Here is a 20702-nt window from a genome sequence, read left to right on the forward strand (position 1 = left end):
TTTAAACCTCAATTATAAACTGATCATAAAATTACTTAATTACTTAATTTTTTGCATACATTGCCAATGTTGTGTCAGACGAATTGCTCCTTTTATGCTTACATACTATTAACTTCCTAAAAAAATCGCTTAATCTTCAGCAATTTCTAAATTGGCAAAACACTTACTGTTTTCGACTGTCAGTATGGTTCCAGAGCCAAAAATGATTTTCAAGCCTCCAGTTTGTGTCACACACAATATTTTGCCTCTACAGAAACCTTGTCAATGCTACTACATGAACTATAAAAGAAAGCTGTAACACTTTATGTTAAGGTTCAATCTGCTAACATTAATTTATGCAATAGCTAACATTTAATAGAGGAAAAAATTGCTTTTACAGCATTTATTAATCTAGGTTTATGCTAACTTCTACTAATATATTTGAACTAATTTAACCTCAAGTGTTACCAAGCAAGCTTCACATTTTCCAATAGCATTCATCCTGTAGACAAGGTGTATTACCAAGTAATAGTGTCAGATTCCATCTCTAGTTTGTCAGCGATATTAAATTAGACATTTGACACTGAACTGCAATATTAAATTAGAAGTCATGGATATATTGAATTATTGATTTCTTGATTTCACACAAAATAAATAAATAAAAATAAAATGAAGAATTTAGCACACTTTGAACAGCAATTATATTCCAATATAAACAAACTTACTGTTTTCAACTATTAACTTTGTGCCTGCCCCAAAAAATATCTTGTAGCCTCCAGCTCCAGAAGTCACACAATAACAGATCACTGAACATAAACCTGTCATAACCTATTAATGGTGAAGTGAAAATTAATTATTTCTAATTAAAAGCATTTTAATAAAGGTGCTTAAAATTTTTTATATCTAAATAAAATAAACACTAGTGCTGTAGCACTGAGTCTATGAGTATGTCTAAATCAGATTAATTTCTCATTAATATCATGATCTGGATCCCAAATGATGTTTTTCAATTTTCTATAGACACTTACGTGTTTCAATTATCAGTTTGGTTCCAGAGCCAAAATAGATCTGATAGAGGCCAGATGAAGTCACACAATGCAGTTTACCATCACAATAACTTTCAACTTTTAAATCAATGATTTATGTAGCATGAAGAAGTGAATCAAAACTAGTGACTAAGATTTCAAATATGTTCCCCGTGTTACTAATAACAGTGTGAGGTTATAGGGATATGGACTACGATAAACCAAAATTTATACGACATTTCCATTAAAACATCACTGGATTCATTGCAACACTATTTTATGGATCAACTTCATTTATCACAAAATGCACTAAAGTGTTTAGCATCCTTCCCCTGCATTACCAACCTGATTATTAAAACAGATTACATTAAATTTTAAAGTGTTCAGTGTCTAGGTAAAGACATTGGTAATGTACAAACAAACAATAGCTCTGTAAGCAAATATGATAAAATATGAAAAAGAATGTAAGTACGTGCAGTTTTAATGCACTGTTGAAATGAATAAACTTACTTGTGTCAATTATTAACTTTGTGCCTGACCCAAAGATGATCTTATATCCTCCTCCAGTAGTCACACAACATGACACCACTCAACCAAAACCTTCCAACACAACAGTCTGCTATTTGATTAAGCTGATTTCACATATTAAAACATATAAAGTCAGTTATTGCTCCAGTTTTATGACCTGTCATTCTTTTCCACAATCAAACTGTCCATTTTACAGTCAATTTGGGAAAGTTGGTAACAGAAAAAAAAAAAAGGTAAACTGTGTTTGATTCTGCATACTCACTTGTACTAACTTGTAATTTTGTGCCAGAACCAAATATCACTTTTCCATATCCATCAGTCACACTATGTGAAGTATCATAACTATAACTGATTACAGCTCACTGGCTGAGTATTTGACTGTAACAGTCAATAGTATAAACACAACAGATATAACTAATTTAAACACGCAGTTTATAAATGTATTTTTACATACATTTTTACGTTACTAAATTTACAGTTTTTTCACAGGCTTTACCTAAATTTAACCTCCAAATAAAGTTTCCCTGCACTATACGTAATAACACAATTGGAAACATGATTGCTGTTTGCATGTTAGTTTGAGTAAGAGATCTGATCTAAATCTAATGTGTAAAAAGAAATAATTTACCTGCATTTACATTGAGCTTTGTCCCTGTTCCAAATAATAATTTCTGCGTTCCAGAATAAGTCACACACAGTTATATAGCTACACAAAAACATGCTGAATGTTTGAGGGAAACCAAACAGAGAATGGTCTATAAACATACATACAACGTAAATGTTGAATAATCAAGATAATAAAACAAATGTCCTAACATGTCACTCTCTCCTGAGGACTACATCAATAGAATAAACCTTATTGAATTATTTCTTTGAAGTAAACAGGGCCGAGAATAATAAACGTACTGCCATTGACTGTTAGTTTAGTGCCTCTCCCAAAAATAACCTTCAGTCCACTTGTAGTCATACAATAACAACCCATCACAAGCACTTGGTTCTCTTATCTACCTCCATTTTAATTAAAACAAGCCCAATTCTTAATCTAGAAAATACTAAATGAAATTATAAAAAGTAAACATCACTGATCCTTATGAACTTACTGCTTTGGATCATCAGTTTTGTGCCTGTTCCAAAGAACACCTTTCCTGCCACTCCAGCATTCACACAGTATCAGACTACAAATCAAAAACCCTATAACTTTAGACATTCTAATCTATAGGGAAGTCTATATGTTTTGGTAAACATGGAAAAAGCAAATAAATAAAATTGCAATAATTTTCACTTATATATATATATATAGCTTAACACTGAGCATACTGACATGATCAGAAACATGTACAGCAAGACATTATATTTAAAATAATAACACTAATATGTTATGCATTAATGCAAATCTATACAAAGCACTTACTGGTTCCAATTGTCAGTTTAGTTCCAGAGCCAAAATAGACTTTGAAGTCTCCACTAGACACACACCAATTTTTTCTTTAGCAATAACTCCTCTCAAATATAACCCTCATCAATACTCTGTGAAATACACCCAACAGTACATAAATGTTCTAATTCTATCTAATAATCTAACTATATCTACTCATATCTATCTAATCTATTTATATTTATTAGGAATGTCATAAATCCATGGAAAGCAAACTGGTCAACTTAAATAGGAATACTCATACTAACCTTCTCTTAGCACATGACTAAACCAATTTAAACAACAGACCTGGTGTATAAGGCAAAGCTTTTTAAAAGTGTAACTTTCAAAAATAAATACTTGCCTGGTTTAACAATGAGTTTTGTTCCACTGCCAAAATAATCTTATAATTTCCTGTATTCACACAGAGCTACGATCTATACCAAATACCCCATGCATATCTCTATTTGCAGAGAACTGCTGTTCACATTTAGAAGTGTTTTATTTTTAAAAATGTAAAGAAAGTATAATCATTCCTTTTAAATATGTCATTTTCTGCATATGCATAGTTCTTGTATGGGCATTTGTTATGCATATTAAAAGCAGTTAAACCATTTTAGCAATGGCCAAGATGTTATTCTTCACCTGTTCAGATGGTCTAACTTCTACATTAGTAAAAATGAATAAATGAATGGAAAGGTGGATTTCAACAGAAATTTTGCTGTAAATTTTTCCCCCCTTTTTCACAAACAAAATAGGTTTGTTTCTTCTAGGCACACAATGTGAAGACTTTGAAAACTACTTACCTGAGGCAATAATTTATTTATCATTATATATTCTAGATGTTTAAAAAAAACACATATTTTTATGATTTTAAGCAATCAGTTATTTTTTACATTGCAATATTGTCTAAAGGTGTCATGAGACTGGGTATGTTTGTTTCATACCTGAATTTATTGTGAGTTTTGTTCCTTTTCCAAAAAGAATCTTCCTTGTGGCTCCACTACTAGACACACAGTGTTTTGTGTGCTAACAAATACAAGGCCACTTTCATGGTATAAACATTAATATTCATTACCCTTTACCAGCAGATTAGTTCTCAGTCACTAAACTTATGCAACTTTAGAAAGCAAAATAAGAAGATAAAATATATATATTGTATGTACATGATGATGTCATGCAATCTTCACTCAATTATTATCACTACAATTATTTGGAGACCTTTTATAATAAACCAATGAACTACAATATGAACAAATAACTTTTTTTAAGAGTTTCTATCCATTCACATCAAAGATGCATTGGATGACCATACTGTACTATAAATCAAATGAGATTTACATGCCAAAGATCTAATGAGATAAATACTCTTATGGTGTGAGCTTGCCTGTACAACATCACTTAATTCAGTGACACAACATGCACATACAAGTTAATTACTAAAATACTCAAATACAAATACCTGATTCAACAATGAGCCGTGTTCCACGTCCAAAAAACAACTTGTCGGTATTTGCATCCTCACAGTACTACAACCTGCATCAAATACTCAATGCACTACTTGTCATATCAGAAATATTTAGATATTAGAAAGATTTAGAATTTTTAAAACTGATGTAGGAAATTGTATTTTTTTTTTTTTTTACATTAAAGTGTTGTGTAATACTGTGTTGATGTTCTTTTAACTATCACATTTTCAGTCCAATAACCAAAACAATGACCATCAAATCTGACCAGATGGGAAAGAAATACACCTACTTTTTTTCCAGAACAAGCTTTGTGCCACTTCCCAAATGTTACTGTAAACAGTTCCATGTCCATTTACAAACCTCATTATTATTTCCTCAATGGATATTTTTACAGGTATATTCAGTGCTTAATTGATTCAAAGATATTGCAAGTGTACACGGATGATAATAACCTTGGTAAAAACAAAACATTTTAGCAAATCTATATAGTTAACTCATTTACTTTTAATTCAGTTTTCTAAGTTTTTCATCTGTTTTCTGTAACATACATAATCTTTTACTTACTTGATTCAACGAAAAGTTTGGTCCCTTGACCAAATATCAGCTTATTTCCACCACCAACATTCACACAGTTGACTACCCCACTACAATAACCATTTCTTTTTTACGATTAATGTATGAAGCTAAACCAGTGCAGAAATGCATCCACCTTTATTTTTTAGGATTTCAAATGAAGAATATCACTATGCATCTTTGTAGTACGATACAATAATAATATAATCCTTTTATAATTATTTTTAAAAGCATAGATTTAGAATCTAAAATGTAAGACTTTAAAATCAAAAATGTATTTAATAATTGGGCATGTTTAAAATAATTCAAATTTCATATATAAGATGCAAATGCTTTTTGTTGCATTTGTTTCATGAACAGAGAGCAACTCATAATTTCTCCAGGACTTTTTTTCAGCAACCTTTTAGTTTTTGAACCACTTTCATATAGTTTCAACATTTCTTAATTTCTTAAAGCAATACTACCACCAAAGTCACAGAACCTTCTCAAGTTTTAATGTAAAAAAATAAATAAAATAATATATGTATATATATGCACAACTCTGAAGATGTTTCAAACTTACTTGAATGGATGAAAAGTTTGGTTCCTTTACCAAAGATCATCTTTCCAAGGCTGCCAGTATTCACACATGGCTATACATCCATACATTAACCTATTCATCAGAGACAATCTCTAAAACTACATGCTACCAGAGGAGATCTCACTAGGCATATTTATTTACTTTAAAATATTTGGTTAGATTTGTTTGTTCAAAAAAATGTGCCATGTTGTATGTAACATTTAGACTGTTTTAATTCTACCTCTGAAAATAGCCAGGCAATGCCATTAGGGATTCTGTGCTTGTAGGACAAATGTATTAACATAATCACAAACATTCAATGTTTAATTATGCAATATGTAAATATGCTTTGAATAACTGTGACAAAAATAAGTAGATTTAAAATGCACACAATATATATGTTGTAGTATATACTTAAAAGTCTAAGATAAACATTTTTAGTGATTTTAAGATTAGAGAGAGCAGAAACTTACTTCCACAATTAGTTTCATGTTATATGCAAAAATAAGCTTTTCATTCCCTCTAGTCACACAAAGTTATACACCATAACAGAAACTTCCTGTAACTGCCTCAAACCCATCATACAGAAATACTCAATACAGTAAACTGAATACTAAACACTTTAAGCTAATGCAGCTACTGTATGAAGTGGAATCTTTTAATGTCATTGGACCTTCAATCAGTTTCATGTGTAATCTTCTGAATTTAGAGACTTATTTTCTACTTACTTGATTCCACAATGAATCTGGTATCATGGCCACATACGACCTGGTTCACCCCATTGCACTCTCACAGTGCTCCGCTTAACAAAAGCATTATGATCACCAATGTATCCAATTTTAAGGAGTGATACTGTATTAGATCTAATTTTATATTCTCAAAAATATTTTCTAGGCAATTCCCACTGCTTGTTGTCATTTAAAATATTTTACTAATTAAAAAATAATAATAATGAAACATTTATTATGTGCTATGTTAGTCATTTTGTAAGTCAAACATTGTATTTGCAACTAATATACTATCAAATGCAAGCAGAAAGACGTTTGTACTTTTCCATACTTTCAAAATAAAAATAAAATTGTTTGTGAAGCTGTATTATAATTGGAGTAGTAGATGAATGTCACTTTCTCGCTTTACAGAAAACTTAAATGCAATAAAGAATGATAAATCTCACCTGATTCCACTATACAGTAAGTTTCGCACCAGAGCTGAGATTAAGATTATTGATTGCCTGGTCATTCACACAACACTAAACACCATCTCAAATTTCCTTTAAGGCAAACAACTTCAACTGTTCTACTTTTGTCAAAACGAAGCATTTAAGTTATATGCTTTGAATTATCACAAGTGATGATGATACGAAAGTCATCATCACTAATTTCACTACCCTTAAAAAAATTAAATAAAAAATTTACAAGTAGTTTCAAGCCATTATTTCATGTTATAAAGCAACAATGAAAGCTATTTAAAATAATACTCACTGGGCTGCACAATTAACTTTGCTCCAGATCCCATTAAGAACTTAGAGCCAGAACCAGACGTCCACAGTGCTGCATTCTCCGACATAAAACCTCTGCACACAAGATACAGATACAGATAGTTTAAAATCTTCATTTACCAAATATTCAAGATCAATGATCATATCTTAAAAATGCTCAGTAGTCTTCTATTTTTGTATATGACTGTGTCTGAATGTTGGCATGTACATATCTTTTATTAAATCCATGAAATTTGATGCAGATTGAACATGGTATGTTTGAGTTAGTGTAAAACATGAAGGTGGCACTATAAATTATAACTGAATATTGGCATTTAAATGTTTTCAGGCCAGGACTCTTACCAAATATGTAACGTTAGGGGCAGATCGGACATTGCATGTTTAAGTTTGTGTGAAACAAGTCATTTCCTTTTGCCAGCAGGTGGCGCTATAATTATAACTGAATATTGGCCTTTAGATGTGTTCAGGCCACGTTATAGAACATGTGCAGTAGATTGGGCATTTAAAGTCTTGACATTTGCCAAGTATATGGTAACCCATAATTGGAATTGGTGCTCTGCATTTAACCCAACCAAGTGTGCACACACACAGCACTGCACCTGGTGCAGTGGGCAGATATGTATGCAGCAACTAGAGCAACTGGGGGTTCAGTGCCTTGCTCAAGGGCACTTCAGCCATGAGTACTGAGGGTGGAAGAGAGCGCTGTTCATTCACACCCCCCACCTATAAGTCCTGCCAGCACCGAGACTCAAACCAGTGACCTTTGGCTAGCTAGTCCAACTCGCTAACCATTAGGCCACTGCAGCTGAATGCATGAGATACAACAGCTTCCTGTTTCATGGCATTAATAGCATGCTTTAGCACCTAGTAACTGTTACTAGCATGTTTGAGCATATTTCTAGCAATATTTAGCACACAACAGCGTATTTTACTGTATTGCTAATTGTGCATCACAGTGTTAAACGTCACTTCCTGTTGCCAGAAGGCGGCACTATAACTATAAACGAATATGAGCATATAGATGTCTTCAGGGCAGGACTCTTAGATGCAGATTGGACATTGTATGCATTAGTTACAACAACTTTCTGTTTGATGGCGTTAATAGCATGCTTAAGTGTTGCTAGCATGTCTGATCATGTTTCTAACATGTTTAGCACCCAATGGCATGTTATACTGTGTTGCAAATAGTGCATCACAGTGTTAAACATGCCACTTCCTATTGAAAGTAGGTGGCGCTATGACTATAACTGAATCTTGGCATGTCGATGTGTTCAGGCCAGGGCCTGTATTCACAAAACATCTAAAGCCTAAAAGTAGCTCTTAAAATAATGGGTGTGTCAATCCTAAATTTAGGACTTAAGATATCGCCTTTGGATTTCGAGGTTACCCCAACTCCTAATTCTTCTTGGATTATTTCCTTGTTTTCATTAACCAGTTGCGCATTAAGTAACCGCTTGCCAGGATTTTTTTTTATTTTCTTTTTTTATGTTTGCATATATTACTATCAGCCATGATTATTCTACGCTGTTAATTAAAAAGCTGTTTATATACATATCCGCTAGTTGTTTTTGAGAAGCATACATGTAAGAGGCTGACAGTAAGCTGAACATACACTTATCCTGCATTTTAAAATCTTTATTTGTAAAGCCCTAAATGTTTTTACTACGCCCTCTACGAATCATCATTGAGTTTTCATGCGCATTAAAATGATTTCGATTAGTACTGCAGATTTGCTCTCCATGCATCCAACATCTACTTCCACTGTCATTCACTGCCTACGAGACCCCCAATTGAGGCTTGTACTTCTGATTTGACATGTAAACTGGCCAAACAGCAAGAAAAATTCACAGCAGCTGCTTCAGGTGTCTAACTTATCGCTGTAATACTGATTTTGTTATTCTTGAAATTAGGCTATTTGTTACTGAACACTGTCACTGTAGATATTTAATCAAACACCCTGTAGATATTTAATCATATAATAATATGCTGTCGTGTCTTCCTGGGACATGCAAATCTGTACCAGGGCAACAATTTAATGAACAAAAAATAAATATATATCTTAGTTAGCACATCCAATATATTTTGACACATACATGTGTACATGGATGTCTGTGGGCTAAGCCCCATATTTAGTCACACCAGAACTGCCCCTGGTCTCACACCATCAGTACTTGGGCACTGATAATATCATGCATCAATGATCATGATGCCAAAACCTCTCTAATACATTTAAACGTGAAATTGTGGTGTAACAATTTTGATATTCATTCAATTCTGAAACAGTTTAAATCCTTACCTTAGCGTCCCTACTCCCAATTTATATCGGATGCTGGAATATGTTTGCACTTACTCTGTAAGAAACAGTGTATTAAATGTATCAGTGGGTTTACCTGCATGTCAATCTTTGCAGATTCATCAATCCAAACCAGAGAATTAAAATGACACCTGCCCAGCATAACATTTTACTTTAGGTGAAGACAATCATTCAAATGAGCATTAAATGGTAACTCACCTCTTCATATAGACATCGGTGTTCTACTGGCCTAGTTGTAATGTAAAACATGGCCTTATTTATTCTTCATTTCTGTGAACCTAGACACAATGTCTGAAATAATAGGCTAATATTTACAAATGCTTAACACGGTTTTGTTTTGTCAACGCAAAGTAAAACTAAATGACATAGTAAAAATGTATATTGTATTTTAAGCTCTAAATTAACATTTGTGCTCAACCAAAACATTTAATATTGAGTGCCGCTTTGTATTCAGTGGAGCTAAAACAAACCTTTAGGATAGTTTAGGACACTAACATAGAACTGTGCTATTTACAGAGAGCTAAGACACAATTTATTCTGTGATCTAAAGTGTCTTCTAACAGCGGGGTAAAGCCAGACTGAAAACGGGACAAGAGCCACACCGACTCAAGCCATGTTTCCCTTGAGCCAACAGCTTTTGCAAATCTTGCCCTAAACGGGGAGACTGCAGACCTGGAGCATGCAGGTCTAGGGCCCAGACAGATTTACGGCGCTGTTGTTCAAATGGACAATGTAATGATCATGATCTGCTGTAGCCTAATTATATTCACTTGAAGTGTTCATATATAGAGGAGACAGAGTGATATATTATGTTGTTGTGAATTTATATATAAATTTACATTCAGATATTAGCCATATTAAGCCCATCAGACATAGTGTAATCTTATGGACAATCGATTATTTATTTAATATTTATTTATGCTTTAGTATTCAATATTGGTTGCCATACAGCAGCAGAACAAAGCATTTTATGAAGACAAACACAATTCTCCCCTTTCTAAAATTATAAGGGTCATTTAGCCATCTGGGGAAAAAAAGACAACTTTTTGTGTACAAAAATATTATTTATTAACCCCATTTATTAAAAATGTGAACTAGGATGTCTCCCGTTGATGACTCTCTTTTAATTGTTGTTCAGTCCTCCAGTTAAAATGCTCCTGCTCACTGATAAAAAATCAAATAAAATAAAAGATGAATAGTTGTAGAAAGAAATGGTTGTTTGTCCTCTAGGGTGGACTACTGTAATCCCTGTATCTTGGTGTGGCTAAGTCCTCTCTATCTCTACTTCAGTTGGTACAAGAATGTTGCCACCAGGTTTTCTTACTGGAGCTAGAAAGAGGGAACACATCTCGCCTGTTCTGACTTCCCTTTATAGGCTGCCAGTTGTACAGTGTTAAATTGAAGGTTTTATTGTATGTGTATAAGGGTCTAAATGTCCAGGCTCCACAATACATCTCTTATCTTATTGTTCACCAGAAATGTTCTAGACCTTTAAGGTCCTCAAACAGTTTTTTGCTGACTGTCCCATTGGCACATTTGAAGTTAAAGGGGTCATATGAAGTTTTCCTTTTCTCTTTGGAGTGTTACAAGCTCTTGATGCATAAAGGAGATCTGTAAAGTTGCAAAGACTAAAGTCTCTTTATAAAAGTTCTAGGATTCATCCACGCCCCCCAAAACGCTTCTTTTAAACATGCCCCCACATGTCTATGTCACAATGTGGGAAGATTTGCATAACACCACCCAAATGTTCAGTGAAAGAAAGAAGGTTTAACTTTGATTCTCACTGTTGCCGCCAGAGCCATGTTGTAGAGACGCTGTTTCAATGTGAAAGCGAGAATGCTTTGTTTGGCCTTCCAAAAGAGGACACAACTAGAAATCAGTGGTTAAGTTGCATTTACAACACTGTTCCCGAAAGTTCAACCCAAATATTCAGATGTGTGCAGCACATTTTATGGAGGACTGTTTCCTGATCCTGGGAGAGAAGACTACAATGCCGGCTGTTCTGACTCAGAGAATCTCTGTAAGAATATGTTTACATATATTTAAAGGATTTGCCACTGATGATTCAAACGCTCATTTTGAGCAGTGAAGTGAAGTGGTTCTCAATTCCAGTCCTCATGCCCACCCGCTCTGCTCATTTTGTATGTTTCTCATATGGCTTCAGATGTTTGTACTATTCGAACTTACATGCCCTGCAAAGTGGACATCACAGGATATTCCGCCATGATTACAGCTCAAAGTATGTTTAATTCAAAGTGCATTAATGTGTGCGAGAGAGATGAATTTAAATAGTTTTTTGTTTAGAGAGATATATGATGTCACACTTGTCGGTGTGTGAGAAGACACTGCGCAGTGGAAATCCATGAATGAATGTTACGAAGTGTGGTAAACTTCAACAGATTTCCCCTGCTCAGAGAGTAGGGAGCAATGAACACTATGTAGGGACATGTCAATGGGAACACAGTCCATGCACGGAGCACACTTCTAACAAGCTGATTATCTGAATCAGGTGTGTTAACAAAGAGAAATGTGCAAAATAAACAGAGCTGGGAGACGCAAGGACTGGAATTGAGAACCTCTGGTGTAGAGTAGTGCTTGTTGTTTGTTGTTTCTCCAATCTCAAATGAATACATGGTTTTATGTTTAAGCAGCGTGATGCAATGCCACGTGTAAAAACACAGCATGAGACATTATAATCCATTATGTCCCCACTGGATGCAACATATGGCTCGTTTGTAATGGATTTTAATGTTTCTGTCTTGCCGCAACGGTGTTCTGACCGGGGCATGCATCACAGTATGTTAAGGGGCATAACATTTCTACCACACGCTTGAGGTATTCTGCCAATCACAAAGCATCGGGTAGCTGGCCAATCAGAGCACACCTCGGCCTTCAGAACTATGAGCCTTGTAAAAAATGACGCATTTCAGAAAAACGCGAGGCATAGGGGAGAAACAATAATGTGCAGTTTATGGAAAATAATGTTTTTAACCTTAAACTGCATAAACAAATTTCATTACACCAAATACACAAATACATAATGTTCTTTTTAGTAACATCATATGACCCCTTTAAAAGGATATTGTGCTTTCTCTGTGGCAGCTCCACTACTGTGGAACAATCTGCTGGTACACATCAGGCTTTCATCAGATGATGAGTGTTTTAAATCTTCGCAGAAAACATACCTTTTCTCTCTGGCTTTTGGATCAATGTAATTTTATTCATCAGGATGTCCACTTGCTAGCTTATCTGTTTTATTGTATTGTATTGTATTTTGTGTGTGTGTGTATTTGATCATTTTATGCTTTTAGATTGTACAGCACTTTGGTCAGCAGCTGCTGTTTTAAATGTGCTCTAGAAATAAAAATGCCTTGTCTTGCCTTGCTTTATTTGTGAATAATGGCAGGCTGTCATGTCTGACATGTTTCCTTTATAGGATCCTTACAGTACCTTTTGTAAGTTGTTCTCCTCAGCCTCCAGGATGGACAGATTTTTCACAAAAGCCAGGGCACAGATAAAGGACTCTACCAGAGAAAGAAATTGAGATTGATCACACACCCCAACTAGCCAAGTATTATTTAGCTTTTAACAACAAAACACAAAGTGCCTCTTCTATGATAACCACAAAAAAACATTATTATTAGAGCATTGGTCTCACATTATGGTTAAACTAATTGACATTAAAAACAATGTGAATCTGACATCATGCAGAGCACAGCTAACACATGACACATACCTCTGGAAAAAATGACATCCATGATGAATTTGATCAGGTCACTGTGGGTGTGCTGTCCAGAACTGAAGTCAGGTGAGAGTGGATCGGATCTGTCTGCTCCTGATCTTCATTGGAAAAAGTGTAAAGCCACTTTGAATTCTTTTGGCTGCTGCCTTACCTTTCGAAAAGAAGGAAAACATTTTAATTTGATGAAACCACCCCAAATACGAAAACTCTTTACTGACAATAAACAGGCAGAATCATAATTAGATCATTACAATGTTTTAGTTTAATTTAAATTGTTTAAATGTAGTTTATCAAGAATCTCTTAGCTGTGGACCTAAAGATGTCTCTGTGCTTGTCATCTCCAAAACCAGGCTTTGATTACTATACAGAGTGACTGGAAGGAGGTTCTCTCTTAAGACTGGCTTCTGTACCTACAGTATAAGGATGAATAAACAATGGTTATGGCCAAGGAGTGTAAAAAAAGTGTTATGACAAATCCATTTCACATTTTTATTATCTTTGCCTTATGATATTGGGGTAAAATCACCCTCTATAAAACCAGCATAAAAGAACAAAAAACACAAGGTTAAATAATACCTATATTCTTATGAGCTATACCATGTAAAGCCTTACACATAACGAAAAATGATTAGTTTGAGCTTGTGTTCATGCATCCTTCATGAAAGCAAAGACAATAGAATACCCTTAAAGGGACTTTGAAGAAAACATTATCCTATAAAAATAGATAAATAATTAAATGAAAAAACATAACACCAATAAAGAATACATTTTATTTTACTTCTGAGTTATGGTAGATAAAAAATAGTATGATTTATGCATTCTGGAGAGTAGGCTAGAGGATTGTGGCAATAACACGCATGTTGGCAGGGTATATGTCTTTTTCCTGTGAGAGTAAAGGGAAAAAACTATTACCAGACTACCACTTACCATTCAAATATGACATGATGAAACTCTCTAAAGAGGTCTCAAATAAACTACAGCTGATATAAAATAATATGAAAAAGATTTATATGTGCTCAAACCTCTTCACAGACGAGTTTCAGCAAGGCATTTCCAATCTGCAAGAGAAACAATCAAAATAGCTTGCACACACACAAAAGTCTAAGCTCTTTAAACAAAGAAAACAACGTTACATGCAAATGTTACTACTTACATCTACCTGACTGTCAATAAATATATTTATAAACCTATTAACATAATAATTTTAATTGACATAGACGCTTAGCTAATCATTAAACTATAAATGTTGCAACGTTTCATGACTGCTGAACAATAATAACTTCTCAACATACCTCTAATTTATATAACCTCTAGTGTCTCTTCTTGACTTTGTCTGTTCTGAAGAGCTCATACTGTAGCCTACAGGCGCCCCCTGCTGGATGCTTGAGGAATAACAGGGGCGTAAAACTGTCTGGGCCCTAGATCTGCCTGCTCCTACCCCAATTCAATCTTGCATGTTCACACACAGTCAAAAAACATGGAATAAGCGGAATCACACTGGATGCGTAGGCTCATTCGGCCACTAGAGGTCACTTAAGTCCGCCTGTTAGGTTAAAACAAACGGCAAAATCCCACTAAAAGCTACAAGAGGGCAGTTACACTTAATTTCATAATCTTAGATGAGTAGCAAGCTCAGCTCACCATTTTATTGAAAGAGAGTGAAAACATCTCACTAAAATATTCATTAATAAATAAATAATAAATTAAGTGATTTATAAATGCATCTAAAGAAAAATGTGCTCTCAATACACTTAGTAACTTATTTTTCATAAATGTCATTATCAAAACAGTGGTTTGACAAACTATTTTGTAGAATAAAACTTTTATATAAAAGTTAAATAATAAAATGACCACCAAAACGTTAGCTGTAAGACTTTCTCTCTCTAAGACTTTCTGAGGTGAAAAAAACGCAGCGACAAAACAGTAATTCTTGGAACCCAAAGCGAGCAGTTGATCTGTATCTGATGCTGTGGTTAGACTCTGCCTCCAGTGCAAATATGCTGTTAAAACTGTGGTTTAGACATACTCACATGAAACTTCTCTTTTATCAAGACATTTTATTATTTTGCATATTTGTGAAAAATAATAGTACATGCAAAGATCAGAGTCTCAATAGTTAAGTCAAATAGTTAGCAGTTACACAATTAAACAATGCACTACTGTATTGTTAACAAAAAAAAAAAAAAAAAAAAAAGAAATCTTTAAAAAGTATTACAAAATTAACCTGCACTTATCTGCAAATAAAGCTGAAAATACACACACTATAGCAGAGCAATACGAACATTATACCAAAGAATTCAAAAATGTTTCTAAAAGTTAACAATAAAGTTTTATCGATATTCTTTAAAATTTGAAATACATTGTCAACAATTTATATTTTTCATTCCATGTAACATTATTAGTCAGAATATACACTGCCGTTCAAAAGTTTGGGAACAGTAAGACTTGTTTTTTTCATCATTGCTGCATTTATTTAAACAAAATTAGCCCCCAAAAAATGTTATTACAATGTAAAATAATGGTTTCTATTTTCATTTCTAATTTATTTCTGTTATGCATAGCTGAATTTCCATCGCCCATTACTCCAGTATAAAGTGTCTCATGATCCTTAAGAAATTATTCTAATGTGCTGATTTATTATTAGAATTATCAATGTTAGCAACAGTTGTGTTGCCAAACACTTTTTGGGGAAACTGCTATACTTTTTTCAGGATTCTTTGATGAATAAAAAATTTAATAGAACAGCATTTATTTCAAAATATAAATCTCTTCTAATAATATAAATCTTTGCTATCATTTCCTAACAATTTAATATATCATTGTTGAATAAAAGTTTTAATTTTTTTCAGAAAAGAACAAACAAAAATTTACTTTTCCCAAAATTGAGTGTAGTGTATATTGTTATAAAAGATTTATATTTTAAATAAATGCTCTTCTTTTTAAACGTTTTATTCATCAAAGAATCCTGTAAAAAAGTATCACAGGTTCCAAAAAAAATGTTAAGCAGCATGTCAGTTTCCAGCACTGATAATAAATCAGCAAATTATTAGAATGATTTCTGAAGGATCGTGTGACACTGAAGACTGAAGATATGATGCTGAAACTCAGCTTTGCTTCACAGCAATAAATTATTTTAATGTATATTAAAATAGAGAAAAAATGTTATTTTACATCATAATAATATTTCACAATATTATTTATTTTTTGATCAAATAAATGCAGCCTTGATGAGCATGAGAAACTCCTGTAAAAAACATAAAAAATCGTTCTGATCCCAAAGTTTTGACTGGTAGTGTATAAACAGTGACCTTGTGGCTGACTATAATCACTTTTGTCTGTTTGGCATGAATATTTGATCAAGATACAGTTGCAATTTTTGATTATTCAGATGATTTGTCTGAATTGAACCTTTAAAATATGAACGCCTTGACAGTCATCAATGCATTAACTGCAACACATTTAGCAAGCAGAATTCTCAGACCTGACACAAGAAGATTCATGGAGTTCATTTTTGGAACACCTGAAAAAAAAATAATAATAATCATCCTTTGATATTACATTTATTTAAATCTTGTAAATCATAACATAATGTAGATCAATTCACAAATGCAAGATATACATGAAGAATATCTTATGTATTTTATTACTAACCAGTGTCTATGAACTCTGAGGCACCAAGACTAGTTGGACAAAACTGAGTCGGTATTGGGGGTATTTCTGCAGAATAAATATAAAGAAGAACAAAACAAATATATATATATATATATCATACATACAATACTTAAAAAAAAAATCAAGTTTAAGAAAAATTGTAAAAGAAACTATAATCATCCATTTAAGAAGTACAAACCTGTTGTTTCAGGAACGTCAACACTTTTGTCTACTGTTCGTCCATCCATTTCACATTTTTGCACTTCATCATATTTCATCGATTCATCATCTTTACTGAATCCAGCATAATAATAGGTTGTGAATGAAACAAGGGTGCTTCGCTGGTGTTAAGTTTCACCGGGCTTTTACCTTCCACAGTCAAAATCATAGTCTTATCCGCAGGAAAGAACCCGGCGGCCAGGCAAATATCCGGTCCATTTGCCCCCAAAGGGGACAAAATGGACAGTAATGGAGGAGTTGCCAATTGATTTTCTGAACAAAGAAAAATATGCGGTTTTCATCAGAATTTCAATCATTTGGTAAGACCATACTTTCTACACGTGGCATTTGCAAAACTATGCTCATGATGTCAGTGAAAAAGTTTTGCAATCATCTATTCATGCACAAAATAAATCCATAGCCTTAAGAACAAATAACTCCACTAGAAATGTTTGAGCAACATCCCAAGTCCTCAAACATAATGTGATCAGAAGCAGAACGCAACATATCGGCACAACCAACTAACCAACTGCTTCAAGCTATATTGTGGGGTTTTTCACTATTTTCTACAGCACATATGTTGGTGTAAACGCTTGGAACAGTTAAAAAAATGTACTTACTTGGTACGACCTTGAGGGTTATCGGCTTTCCGAATGTTAAGGTGTCAGTAGCTGAAAATGCACCGCTACCGTAACCCTTACAAAAACGCTGCTGACCCTACACTAGCTTTTGGACTGACGAACTGACCTAACTGAGCCCTGGTAACTACAACTAACTGACCAAAGTTCACGTTTTCACAAAATCATGGTATGGTTTGGAAAACTGCATTGTAATAACATTGAAAGTGGATTTACTTACTTGGTTTGACCGTGAGACGGATGGGATTCCCAAAGGTTAGTGGGTCGGCACACTTCAGTCAGCCCTCTGACAATATCCTTTGGTAATGGAAAGTATCCTAACATCTTAAGAAATACACTATAGACTCATCTGGACTTATGATGTGAAATATCCAGTCAAAGAAATCCAGTTTGATATTCTTTCGAAGGCAATTCCATATGTCGGTCCATCCTCATGATATATCCATGTCTGCACCATTCACATACAAACAAGTGGCTGGAAGAAAAGCCTTCAAGTCAAAAGCAACAAAACTGAGTGAGCAGTTCTGTGATAGTTCAGTCTTTCAGTCAGATATTGGTTTAAATTTATCAATACAGTTTATACACAGAAATAACAGTGATATGAGATTTTGTACAGCACCTAATGAAGAATGTATCACTGTGGTACTCCCAACACGGTGAAAAACCTCAGTACAAAAACTATGGCTTCTGTTGAGGGACTGTCTCATATGGGAGAGAGAGAAATGCTGTCATCTCTACAATCTTCGCAACAGACATATTTGAATTAATCTGCTGTTAATGTAAAAAATCCATATCCATGAGATGAAAAAAAGCTGCAGTGGAAGTGTTCACATCTATGATGACAGTACAGCCTCGGAAGAATTATTCAGTTGCAGCAAATCAATCTCTGTGAGGTTTTTGTATGAGGCAAAACCAGAAATGAATCACTGTGGTACCCCAGTCCACAATGACACAACTCGAAACAAAAACCATCCTCCTTGGTGTGATAGAATCACTTCAGAATAACTAAGCACAAATACATGGAGAAATTGGCACCTAAAAGACCACCTCAAAGAAAACTGTTTAGAAACAGAGCATTCATTTAAATAATTGGAATTACCTTACAGTAGGGCTTTTGTGACAATGTATCCAGCTTAAGAAAAAAGTAAGTGAGAACTTTACTATTGAACATATACTTGACATATTATAATTACTACGTAATATTAATTATTAACGTAATAGTGACACAGGCACTATAATCTGTTGTTAGATTAATTTTAAGTATTTATTTTTTGAGTTGACTAATATATCAGTATATAAATACAGTACACATGTTACACAAGATTAGAGGTGCACGATATATATCGGCCGATAATTAATGCGCATCTCCTCAGTAACTCCGGTTCTCTAATCAGCAGTAAATTCAGTCAGGTGCGTGATTTCACATAGCTGTTACTACACGGAAGCTGCAGTTAACTGACAAGCTGCGCAAATCCACATTCATTTTCAGCTTGGATTTGCGCAGCTTGTCAGTTACATTTCAAGTTCTTGAATTTAGTACCTTAAATTCATTATATATGAACAAAAAATGAATGGATTTACCTTTACTATTGAGAAAATAAAGTTTGTGATCAAAAATGTAGTAGAAAATAATAAAATACAATATAATATATTAGTACTTACTTAGACTTAGTTCCTCCCATGCTATGTAGCATATTTGGTAGCGATCATTGGGTCCTTTCGCGAGAGCTTCAGCATCGTCCCATGCTGTGTTAAGCGTCTTCAGATCTTGTATGAACATTCTTCGCCAGGTCATCTTTTGTCATCAAGGGGGACCCATTGCATTGCCATCTTGTTGATCCAGTTGTGTTCCGTATGAAGGATGTTGCCGGCCAGTTGGAGTCTTCTACGGGCCAAGGTGTTATGAAGTTGGCATGTGCCACTCCTTCAATGTACCTCTTCATTGGTGATGTGATCATAAAATTGTATGTATCTTCAGAATTCGGTGCAGGCACCTCTGCTGGAAGACGTTTAGCTTGTTGTTGATGCTTCTTGATGCCTACCAGGTCTAACTGGCGTAGACGGCTGTCGGGACCACGATTGAGGTGAATAGATGAAGCTTGATCTTCAGCGACATGGACGGCGAGGAGGCAACTTCTCTACTTCCTCCAATTGCGGTGGCCCGACTGTGACTCACCATGTCTTGACTGTGTTGATAACATGCATGATCTTGGACTTCTTGGAGCTGATCCTGAGGCCAACTTTGCCTACTTCTCCTTCCAGTGTGGCCGTGGCATAATGCAGCTTTGGTTTATCTTCTTCAATGAGGGCAATGAAGTTGGTGAAATCCAGGTCGCTGAGACCTAACGTGTGCTTCGCATGATGTAGTCGAGGGTGACGAGGAAGAGGAGGGAGGACAGGATTAATCCTTGCCTCGAAGAAGTCTTTGTGGCCATTTTCGGTCTCGAGCATAGGTACAGGTCCTTGAAGATGGTGACAAAGGCCTCCGGTACCCCGTACAAGCACAGGATCCGCCAAAGGGACTCGCGTTGTATGCTGTCAAAGGCTTTCTTGAAGTCTATGAAGTTGATGGCTAGCGGATGCCAGTATTCAACGCACTGCTCAATGTTACGGAGAACGAATTTGCTCACTGCGTGACATTCAGCCACGGAAACTGCCTTGCCCTCCATACCTCAAGAATTCCACCATTATATCATCCAAGCCAGCCGCCTTGTTGTTCTTTAGGCTTTTGATTGTGATCTTCACTTCCTCGATGGTGATGTCACCAGTGTTCACCTTAAGCTCCTCCTGGGCATACTCCACATTGAAATTGTGTGTGGTTGTCGGATCTGGTTAATTGAATGTCTCACGGAAATGTTCCATCGATCACTTTTTCTGCTCGTCTTGGGCAATCAAAGCTTCCCGTTTTTTTCCTTGATTGGAACGCTGAAGTTACTCTTTGTTCCAGTCAGTTCATGGATTATGGGTTGCAAGGTCTTGGAGTCATTTCCGTCAGCAGCTTCCTGCTCTTCTCCACCCTTATGCTCTAGCCATTATTTCTTATCCTTTCGCTTTTCTTCACAGGTCTGTCCAGCCCGGCATATCTTCGGATTG

At 34.8% G+C, this 20702-nt stretch overlaps 2 long non-coding RNA genes across 4 annotated transcripts; both read right to left on the minus strand.

Annotated features, from left to right (window-relative positions):
* Positions 1 to 12687: 12687 nt before the first annotated feature.
* LOC113118980 (uncharacterized) lies at positions 12688 to 13581 on the minus strand. Its single transcript, XR_003294408.1, has 3 exons — positions 13415 to 13581; positions 13096 to 13252; positions 12688 to 12883 (listed from the first exon to the last, which is right to left on the minus strand). It is a non-coding gene; the product is annotated as an uncharacterized LOC113118980 (long non-coding RNA).
* A 2716-nt stretch (positions 13582 to 16297) lies between these two features.
* Positions 16298 to 18243, minus strand: LOC113118991 (uncharacterized). Of its 3 annotated transcripts, XR_003294410.1 has the most exons (5): positions 18229 to 18243; positions 17830 to 18097; positions 16952 to 17244; positions 16753 to 16818; positions 16298 to 16621 (listed from the first exon to the last, which is right to left on the minus strand). It is a non-coding gene; the product is annotated as an uncharacterized LOC113118991 (long non-coding RNA). The 3 variants fall into 3 exon arrangements; XR_003294409.1 differs by lacking the exon at positions 18229 to 18243 and having other exon boundaries at positions 16300 to 16621; positions 17830 to 18197; XR_003294411.1 differs by lacking the exons at positions 17830 to 18097; positions 18229 to 18243 and adding an exon at positions 17592 to 17797 and having other exon boundaries at positions 16300 to 16621.
* Between the last annotated feature and the right edge of the window lie 2459 nt (positions 18244 to 20702).

The sequence above is a fragment of the Carassius auratus genome, chromosome 2 (assembly GCF_003368295.1).
Source record: "Carassius auratus strain Wakin chromosome 2, ASM336829v1, whole genome shotgun sequence".
NCBI classification, from domain to species: Eukaryota; Metazoa; Chordata; class Actinopteri; order Cypriniformes; family Cyprinidae; genus Carassius; species Carassius auratus.